The sequence below is a fragment of the Acinonyx jubatus genome, chromosome B2 (genome assembly GCF_027475565.1).
Source record: "Acinonyx jubatus isolate Ajub_Pintada_27869175 chromosome B2, VMU_Ajub_asm_v1.0, whole genome shotgun sequence".
Taxonomy (NCBI): domain Eukaryota; kingdom Metazoa; phylum Chordata; class Mammalia; order Carnivora; family Felidae; genus Acinonyx; species Acinonyx jubatus.
The window spans coordinates 124923083-124933660 of record NC_069385.1 but is presented as its reverse complement, the minus strand read 5'-3'; the positions used below and the strand labels follow the sequence as shown (position 1 = coordinate 124933660).

The window sequence follows — 10578 nt, the reverse complement described above, 5'->3', positions numbered from 1 at the left end:
AATAGTAAAGAAAATACAAAATATAAAGAAAAATAAATAAATTAACCTACACTTACCTTTGAAAACCTTCATGGCTGGTGTGAGGGAGACAAGAGACAGAAGGGTTATTGTGTAGGACGATTTTCACTATCACTAATGAAATCATTACTGACTATTGGCTCAATGGAATCGTTTTCTGCATGGGGGCCATTGTATACACTCTAATGGATGTTGACTACAGTACAGTGTTAATAAACTCTTGTCATAGACTGTATTTAATGTAACTGACAATAAGGCAGCAGAGGAAAGGGACTATATCTGCAGGCAGGCTGACCTAGAATGAAGCAAAGCATTCCTAAGCTTCCTCTGGTCTGGAAAAGCATAGGACTGTCCATAGGTGCTTTGGAGGGACAAAAAATACACTAGTGCCAGTTGTGGGCACCTTCCAACATTCTGAAAAATCACTGATTTCTGCCAAACACCACAGCCTGAGACCGAGCATCCGAGCATGGGAGATGATCACCTACAATCCTGCAGCGAGAGAGAGAGAGAGAGAGAGAGAGAGAGAGAGAACCATTGGCTCGGTTGTGATCATGTGACATTTGTCATCACGTACTACTCATATTGCAAGACATCACTCATTTATCAAATTAAAATTTATTAGAAATGTTTCTTCGTCTTGTAGAACACTCACAGAATAAGTTACTGACAATCCAAGGTTTTACTGTCTCTTAAAGATTGCAGTGTTTCCAACATGTAAGTAATGATCCTCTTCCAGTTTTTTCCCCTCGGATGTCCTCTTCTTTACAAGTTTGTGATTTGGGATGTGGGTTCTCAAGCCACAGTGCCTTTCTAGCTGTGTGACCTTGGGCAAGTTTCTCACCCTCTCTGAACCTCAGGTTTTCCTATATACAAAATGTGAATAATAATGCTTGCCTCACAGGATTTTGAGGAACAAATAAGTTCACATTTACAAAGTTCTTATAACACTGCCTGGTCCACATTAAAGTGCTTAAAAACATCCGTTGTAATTATTATCCCACCAACCCCTCTCTCAGCTCCCTCTGCTGATATTTAGTAGGCAAAATTAGAGTACAGCTCATATCCCTTTAGACTGTCATAGGTCCTCTGGAACCCCAGAAGACTCATTTCTTTCCAGCCTGATCAGTGTCATTGTTAGAGTTATGAGGAATACGGAAAGAAAATCAGCGACAATAAACCAGAGTTTTCTTTCCATTCAGAAGATACGCACACTCCTAGTGCCATTTGTCACCTTTTACTCTCAACTTGCTATAGAATTCTGCTTCTAAAACTTCTCCCCATTTGGGTTTAGAATTAGCTTTTAAACTCATAAAAGGAAAACAACAGAGATGCAAGTTTTTCTCTTTAAACAATGCAGCCATACATCAACCAAAATCACTGCGGGCATCCCATCCAGCTCGCTCACCCTGCTCTCTCACCTCTCCCAGGGATTAAATGAGCTCTGGTATGTCCCTGCAGGATGCTTTGTCAATCTGATGAGGACATTTGGGTATAAATTCCCCTCTGTTGGGCTGAAAATGGAAGGAGATTTCTCCTTCCTGAGAAAAATAACAGAGAAACTGGAGTAAGAACAAAGAAAATGTGAAGCAAAAATAAAATTCACACTTGGTACAAAACAGGAAAAGATTTTAAGACTGGCTGTTTTCTTTCTCAGTGCAATGAGAAAACACTGGCCTCTACTCAGATTTTAAGATTTAGAGTTTTTATATGGTAGGGAAAGGTTTAGTTTGTTTTTCTTTTTTTTTAACCCAAATAAATAGAAGTGATTAATATGGACCAAATCATAACATAATTCTGAGTTATTCAAAAGAGATGGAGAGGCACCTATACCCACATACACTTGCCCACTAATTCCTGTGTGTCAGACAAAATTATCTGCTCATAGACACCTTGAGGTCCTCAGAAATCAAGACAATATCTTTCTTCCTTATCTGTGAGTGCCCACTGACAGGACTGGTTCACAGTAAGTACTCAATAAATGACAATGCTGGGAGGCAAAGGAGAAGTAGGTGTAGATAATTCATTCTGAATAATCAACAGTTCGCAAATGGTCCTTCCCTTCAATCATCCTCTTGAAGCCCTGTTAAAATTATGTAATGGTGAAAACTGAACACATGGATCTTTTCTGAACACAATCGTATAGAACTACCTTAAGAAACAAGAAAACTCTCAAATAAACAACCTAAACTTACACCTAAAGGAGCAGAAAAAAAATAAGCAAATTCCAATGCCAGTAGAAGGAAGGAAATAATAAAGATTAGAGCAGAAATAAATTAAATAGGGACTAAACAACAAAAGATCAATGAAACCAGGAGCTGGTTCTTGGAAAAGATCGACAACATTGATAAACCTTTAGTCAAGTTCATTAAGAAAAAAAGAGAGAGAGCTCAAATAAATAAAATCAGAAATGCAGGAGAAATAAAAAAATAATACCACAGAAACACAAAGGATTATAAGAAGATATTCTGACAAATTATATGTCAACAAATTGGACAACCTAGAAGAGATGGATAAATTCCTAGACACATATAACCTTCCAAAACTGAATCAGGAAGAAATAGAAAAATTGAACAAACTGATTACTAGCAACAAATTTAAATCAATAATCAAAAAACTCCCTCCAAAAAGGTCCAGGAAGAGATGACTTCACAAGTGAATTCTACCAAACATTTGAAGAAGCATTAAAAGCTACCAATCAACATGATATATCACATTGATACGAGAAAGGATAAAAAGCATCCAATCATTTCAATAGACGCAGAAAAAACATTTGACAAAGTACAACATCCATTCATGATAAAAACCCTCAGGTTTAGAGGGAACCTACCTCAACATAATAAAGGCCATTTATGAAAAACCCATAGCTAGCATCATACTCAATGGGGAAAAGCTGAGAACTTTTCCCCTAAGGTCAAGAACAAGACAAGGATGTCCACTTTTACCACTTTTATTTAACATAGTACTGGAAGTTCTAGCCACAGCAATAAGACAAAGAAATAAAAGACATCCAAATCGGTAAGGAGGAAGTAAAATTTTCACTATTTGCAGATGACATGGTACTATAAATAGAAAACCCTAAAGACTCCACCAAAAACTACTAGAACTAACAAATGAATTCAGTAAAGTCACAGGATATAAAATCAATGCACAGAAATTTGTTGCATTTCTATACACTAATAATGAAGCAGAAGAAGGAGAAATTTTTAAAAAATACCATTTACAATTGCACCAAAAATAACAAAATACCTAGTAATAAACTTAACCGAAGAGGGGAAAAACATGTACTCTGAAAACTATAAACCACTGATGAAAGAAATTGAAGATGACACAAAGAAATAGAAAGACATTTCATGCTCCTGGATTGGAAGAACTAATGTTAAAATGTCCATACTGCCCCAAGCAATCCACAGATTTAAAGCAACAAATATCAACCACATTTTTCACAGAATTAGAATAAACAACCTAAAATTTGTATGAACCACAGAAGACCCCAAATAGCCAAAGCAATCTTGAAAAGAAAAAGCAGAGCTGGAGGCATCACAATTCCAGACGTGAAGTTACATTACAAAACTGTAGTGACCAAACAGCACGGTACTGGCACAGAAATGGACACACAGATCAATAGAACAGAATAGAAAACCCAGAAATAAATCCACGATTATATGGTCAATTCATCTTAGACAAAGCAGGTAAGAATATGCAATGGGAAAAAGTCTCTTCAACAAGTGATGCTGGGAAAGCTGGTCAGCTACGTGCAAAAGAATGAAACTGGACCACTTTCTTATACCATACACAAAAATAAACCTACGGTGAGTTAAAGGTATAAATGTGAGACCTGAAAACATAAAAATCCTAGAAAAGAACACAGGCAGTAATTTCTCTGACGTTGGCAGTAGCAACACATTTCTAGCTATGTCTCCTGAGGTGAGGGAAACAAAAGCAAAAATAAACTACTGGGACTACATCAAAATAAAAAGCTTCTGCACAGTGAAGGAAACAACCAACAAAACTAAAAGGCAGCCTACTGAATGGGGGAAGATATTTGCAAATGGCATGTCTAATAAGGAGTTAATATCCAAAATATATAAAGAATTTATATAATCCAACACTCAGAAAATAAACTCAATTTAAAAATGGGTAGAAAACATGAACAGACATTCCTCCAAAGAAGACATAAAGACACATGAAAAGATACTCAACATCACTCATCATCAGGGAAATACAAATCCAAGCTACAATGAAATATCACCTCACACCTGTCAGAATACCTAAAATCAGAAACACAAGAAACAAGTTAGTGAGGATATGGAGAAAAAGGAACACTCATGCATTATTGGTGGGAATGCAAACTGGTGCAGCCACTTTGGAAATCAGTATGGAGGTTTCTGAAAAAATTAAAAATAGAATTACCCTATGATCCAGCAATTGCTCTACTGGGTATTTACCCAAAGAATGCAAAAACACTAATCGAAAGGGATACGTGGGACCCCTAAGTTTATTGAAGCATTATTTACAATAGCCAAATTATGGAAGCAGTCCAAGTGTCCATCAATAGATGAATAGATAAAGAATTGGTATATTTATACAATGGAATATTACTTAGCCATAAAAAAGAATGAAATCTTGCCATTTCCAACAACATGGGTGGATCTAGAGAGTATCATGCTAAGTGAAATAAATCAGTCATAGGAGGACAAATACCCTATGATTTCACTCATATGTGGAATTTAAGAAACAAAACAAATGAGCAAAGGAGAAAAAAGAGACAAGTCAAGAAATGGACTCAACTATAGGGAACAAACTGATGGTTACCACAGCGTAGGGGAGTTGGGGGATAGGTGAAATAGGTGATAAGGAGTAACGGAATACTTATGATGAGTACTGAGTAACGTACAGAATTGTTGAATCATTATATTGTGCACCCAAAACTAATATAGTACTCTAAATATACTGGAATTAAAACAAAATTAAATAAATTAAAATTAAAACATAAAGTATTTTTAGAAGTTTATTTTTAATATTTTATTTATTTTTGAGAGAGAGACAGAGTGCGAATTGGGGAGGGGCAGAGAGGGAGACACAGAATCCAAAGGAGGTTCCAGGTTCTGAACTGTCAGCACAGAGCCCAATTCAGGGCTTGAATCCACAAACCGTGAGATCATGACCTGAACTGAAGTCGGACCTTAACCGACTGAACCACCCAGGCACCCCCCAAAAAGTACTTTTAATTACAAAAAAAAAAAAAGCAACCAGAGTTAATACCTAGTCTTCTCAAACTCTTCCAAAAAAATAGGAGAGGACAAAAAGCTTCCAAATTCATTCCACGGGGACAGTGTTATCCTGACACCAAAACCAGCAAAGACACTACAAAAAGAAAACTACAGACCAACATCTCTGATGAACATGGATGTAAAAATCTTCAACAAGATATTAGCAAACTGAACTCAACACTATATTTTAAGAAACAGTTGCCACGATCAAGTGGAATTTACTCCAGGGATGCAAGGGTGGTTCAGTATTGCAAACCATTCAATGTGATACACCACATTAATAAGAAAAAAGATAAGAACCATATGATCATCTCAGAAAAAGCATTTGACAAAACACAACATCTGTTCAGAGTAAAAACTGTCAACAACAAGGTTTAGAGGTCCCAGAGTGAAGTGCAGCTGGTCCAGGCCACAACAGAAGAACATGGCATCTGCAGAGCAGAGGAGTGCATGTTCATAGATGGGGGTGGTCCCAGGAATAAACCAAGAGAGGTATGTTTCCTAGGGAAGTGATTTGAAGAGCTGCCCCCCAGGAGGGAAGCTGCTAGCAAAGGCCAGGAAAAGCGCCTAGAAGTTAATGGACTCGTTGATCACATTGAAGCTAAAGCCCGAGAGGAAGGAACTGAAGAAGTGGTGTGTTTTGTAAAAAAAAAAAAAAAGTACGGATGGGTTGACAACTGATTCAAAACGAATTTGGAACTTCAGGTGCCAGCAAAGATGTAATGAGCCCATTTTCACCTATTTCTCCTACTAATTACAGCTAAAAACTCTGGACAAAATACAAAAACAACTTCTGAGGACTCTGGAAAGTAAGTAAGAGCAGGTGATTTAGGGAAGGAAGTCAAAACTTGAAGGATGACCAATACAGGAGCGAGTTTAGTCATCTTTTCCTTTATTCTCCTGTCTTTGACCTAAAGGGCGAGCCACTGACAGAAACACAGAGAGCAGACAGCAAGAACTCCATGTGTAACCCATTCTTCCTAGCCGGAGGACCAGGAAAAGAGACCCCGTGAGTCTGAGAGTGTGGAAGGAATCTATTTCTTCACCTCTCCTTTTTTCTCTTATTTTTCTATCTCTGCTCTAAGGGTAACCTCGGTTGCAAAACAGTACTGTTTCTGCCACTGCAGCATAAAACCTAAAACCTGAGGTGGAAAGAAAACAAAAACAAAAACCCTGTTTCTTTGGCCAGAGGAACCATGAAGAGGGGGTAAAGAAAGTGTGGTGAAATCCTGGTGAGTAGAGAGCTGGAGGCAGGCATCCCCTTATTCTGAGAATGAACCAGTGAAAGTCCTTGGCTCACCCCTGAGTGGCATATACATGCAAGGGACCCAAGGAAGCATTTAGCAAACGTTTTGCAAACTGAACAACTATCTGAAACAGCCCCAGAGCTTCCAGACTAAGCCCTGAGTAATACAAGCCGGGGCGGGGGGCGGGGGGGGGGGGGCAGTCACAGAGCATGGGAGGGGCTTGGAAATTTGAATTGGATATGGAACCACCACTCACAAAAAGTGAGTCAGGACTTGCAACCTGAACTGAATCAGTTGGTTTGCCCACTGAAGAAGAAAGATTAACATTGTTCAGGGATATTTATTTACTTACTTACTTACTTATTATTTTAACATTTATTTATTTTTGAGAGAATTACTCTGGATTTTTCATCAAAAACCATGGAGGCTAGAAAACATTGGAGCACATCTTTAGAGTGCTAAAAGAAAATATTCGTCAATCCAGAATTCTATATCAAGTGCAATATCTTCAGAAATTAATATGAAATATATTCTCAATGATTAAAAACTAAAAGGATTTGTCATCAAGAGAATCAACTAGGGGGGCCTGGGTGGCTCAGTCAGTTAAGCATCTGACTTCAGCTCAGATCATGATATCAAGGTTCATGGGTTCAAGACCTGCATTGGGCTCTGTGCTAACAGCTCAGAGCCTGGAGCCGGCTTTGGATTCTGTTTCTTCTCTCTCTCTTCCCTTCCCCCGCTTGTACGTTTTCATTCTCTCTCTCTCTCTCTCTCTCTCTCTCAACAATAAATAAACTTCACAAAAAAGAGAGAGACATCAACTAGAAGGATGTAAAATTCTATGGGCTGGAGGAAAACTTATAACTTCAGAAACCAAGGAAAGGCAATCAGGTTGGCAAAGATCTGGATAAATATTAAATTACTTTTCTTTCCTTATATCCTTAAAATATGTATGACTATTGAAAAAAAAACTACAATATCTTGTGGGGTACCCAATGTATACAGAGGGTAATATGAAATATATGGTTGTAAAGCTTCTATGTTACATTTTTAATGGTAAAGTTGGTAATGGTCAGTTGACTGTAAAAAAAAAAAATGTTATGTATATTGTAATACCCAGAACAACCATTTAAAAATGCAAAGATATATAGCCAAAAAGCCAAGAAATAAAGAAAAAATGGAATACCAAAAACATTTTCCAAGAGTCCAAAGAAGCAAGGAAAAGGGGAACAGAAGAACAGAAAATGGCAGAGAGAAGACAAACCAAAAACAAGTAATATTATACTTAATAAAATAAAATGACTCTCAAATGCATTATGCTAAGTGCAGAAAGCCTGACTAATGAAGTTACATACTGCGTGATTCCATCTACATGACATTCTAGAAAAGGCAAAATCACAGGTATGGAGAACAGACCAGTGGTTGCTGGCAGTAGGGATGGAGGTTGGTGTGACTACAAAATGGCAAAACAAGGAAATCGTTTCAGTGCAATGGCAGCGTTCTGCATCCTCCGTATGGTGGTGATAACAGAGATGTAAGCATTTTTCAAAGCTCATACATTTTGCTCTCTGTAAATTTAAACAAAATTCTGTTTTAATCCAGAGCATGTGACTGCCCAAAACTGCATGCCACTTTCTTATGGCCTGGATGTCTCCACCAGGATCCGGCTTGGGAGTTCTCTTATAAGTCAGCTATTTAAAAATTATAACACTGTATTAAACACTCATTATGCAAACAGGACAGCCCATTTGAGGGAAAAGAAATCTATTTAGCCCATTAATTAGATGGACTATATTACTGATTATTCCAGAAAACCAAATCTCTCTTTCCAAACATTGTTTTGAAAAGCTACTAGCATTCCTACTTGGCATGCCAGGAATACACTTAAGACCAGGACCTCTCCCACCTGCTGCCCTCCCAGGAACCCAGGGTGGGGAAGTGTTGCCAAGAGGGGAAGGTATTTGCACTGATGGGGCAGCTTTTCCTAAGTTGTAGTAGTTTGTTCCAAATGCCTCCAGTATGAAATAAGGAAAGCAACAAAATGTAGAGTAGAAAAATCATAGCAGGAAAAAATAAGATGTGTATATCTTCTAGATGATGTATGACAATTCACACAAGACTGTGTATGTAATAACATAGCTTGCTTTTAACAGTATCCACAACGTACTTACCCTGTAATAGTAATGCCACCCTTCGGCCTGTCTTGCCATCGAGTGTTCCCTAAACAAGTTTGTGCCTTGACTCTAATGCTCTCCCTGCCCAGGCATGACTCCATCTTCAAATCACCATGTGAAATACAGCAGAACTGCTGAATTGGCAGTGCTTGGAAATATCATTCCTACTTGCATAATTAGAAATACACTTACATGACAAGTTGCTTCTAAAGGCCATGTGTCACCTATAGGAGTCTGCTCCATTATTTTCAGTGGGCAATTTTTAACTCAAAGGCTACTCATTGGGGGGGCTTTGTAGATGCAATTGCCACCAAATGCCAGTGAGTAGCCAGCAGGAGTGTCCGTGACATGACTGGGAAGAGGACAGAATGATCACTCCAGCTAATGATCTGCGGTGACAAGCAGGCTGCTGTCAATTTAGAATGAGTGCTTGGACCAGCTATCAACTTAATGAAAATATCTATTGTGCCTTTAAATTTAAATATCATACTTATGATGAATTCTTAAGCAGGAATTCTTGCCAATTACTGGTTTTCCTCTATCTTCATGTTGAAAAACAGACTAGACTGCTGTGACAGCCATAGCTGAGATGAGCTGACACTACCTTCCTTGCTCTGCCCCCATCCTCTCCCTCTGCTGGGAATTCAAGTCTTATGGGCCACCTGTGCTCCTGGTACCACCATCCCCAAGCAGCTACCCCAACTTCTTTCCACTTGACATGACTCTATTTCCATTTTCCCCACCCTCTCTTTGGCACCCTTTGGATTTTTGTCCCCTGGAAAAATTTTAAGCCCTCACCAAATGTTCCTTACCCTACTAAAATCCATCTCTGCCCTCCAGCCTCTCCATCCAAACCCTTTTCCTATCTCTCCTCATCCTCTGGGCAGTCCGCCCTCTCCCATTAATCTTCTGCAAACAAATAGTCTTCGTCAATGGCTCATGCCATTAGTTCTGCTATACACGACCCAGATAACTTCTAGCCCTTTCTCCTGGGCTCTACACGGTCTCCTGCAGTGTCCAACAGGCCCCTCATCTTCAGCAGTTTCCAGGAACTCTTTGCCTGTGTCCCCCACCCACTGCCCCTCCCCAGCCTCTCCCTACCCAACCAGGTCATGTTGGTCTTTCCTCCTGGCTGCCCACTCATCCCTGTGACAAATTCCTGGTCGGCCTTTGAACACAAGCTCAAGTCACCTCTATAAACAAAACCCCAAATATTCACTAACTTTCAGGAGGTGAGAAGACCTCACTCCTCTCTTCTATTAAACAATATGCATTTTTGTAGTATAACAATTATTGAAAAATTTTGCAATCAGTTAATGTAGTCTCTCCCGATTGACCTAGAACATACTAAAGGCATTCTTTTCCTCCTAACCTGTTCTTTTCTTCCTCTACCTCCCTCTCTTCCTTCTTCATAATTTTCTTCCGTTTTAGTATTTTATTTTTATCCTTTTGTGCATAGTTCCATATCTGGCTATGAGTCCTTACTGAATGAAGAACTGACTAATTGTGGTAGGATGCAAGATGTCCGAATAATCTACCTTCATTTAACAGATGAGAAAATTCAAAGCGAAGCCCAAGGAGCGGATATAATTTCTCAGACTCACATAGCTTGTGTCACGCCAGTGCTGGAATCCAGATGCTCTGAGTCCTAGCCCTAAGGACTCTTTGTAGTGTGCTACATTTCCTCTCTGTATTTAGAGGCACTTCCTTTTTTTTGATAAGTGTTTTCAATCATTAAAAATTACAAAAATTTACAGAAAGGTGCATTTACTCTGTTAAAATCTTTTAAAGACTTCTAAGAATGGTAATTGTAGCTATCATTTTTTTAAAAAAGAAAAGACATAAACCTCCCAGACACATACAACA

General features: G+C 38.7%; 1 long non-coding RNA gene across 1 annotated transcript; it reads right to left on the bottom strand.

Annotated features, from left to right (window-relative positions):
• Window positions 1-236: 236 nt before the first annotated feature.
• On the bottom strand, window positions 237-10240 carry LOC128315432 (uncharacterized). Its single transcript, XR_008298178.1, has 2 exons — window positions 10085-10240; window positions 237-510 (listed from the first exon to the last, which is right to left on the bottom strand). It is a non-coding gene; the product is annotated as an uncharacterized LOC128315432 (long non-coding RNA).
• Window positions 10241-10578: the final 338 nt, after the last annotated feature.